Genomic DNA, 337 nt, shown 5'->3' on the forward strand with positions numbered 1-337 from the left:
CCACTCGCTGCAACTAAAGAAAGCCCGTGTGCAGCAACGAAGACCCAATGCAGCCATAAATAAATAAATAAAATTTTAAAACTATGCTTTGCCGAAACCATTTGGGGAGCTCCAGGCTTTTTAGGGCAGGAGCCACCTGTCTCCTCACAGGGGCCTGAATAAACCTTTCTCTGCTCCAAACCTCGATGTTTTGGTTTGTTTGGCCTCACTGTGCATTGGGCACACGAACTTGCGCGCTAACAGAGACACACCCCTCCTATACTTCACACCTCCCATATTGCCTCCAACTGCATGACCCCCGTTGGCCTTAGAAATAAAAGTCAGTTATTCTACCAGC

The sequence above is a fragment of the Lagenorhynchus albirostris genome, chromosome 15 (genome assembly GCF_949774975.1).
Source record: "Lagenorhynchus albirostris chromosome 15, mLagAlb1.1, whole genome shotgun sequence".
Lineage (NCBI taxonomy): Eukaryota > Metazoa > Chordata > Mammalia > Artiodactyla > Delphinidae > Lagenorhynchus > Lagenorhynchus albirostris.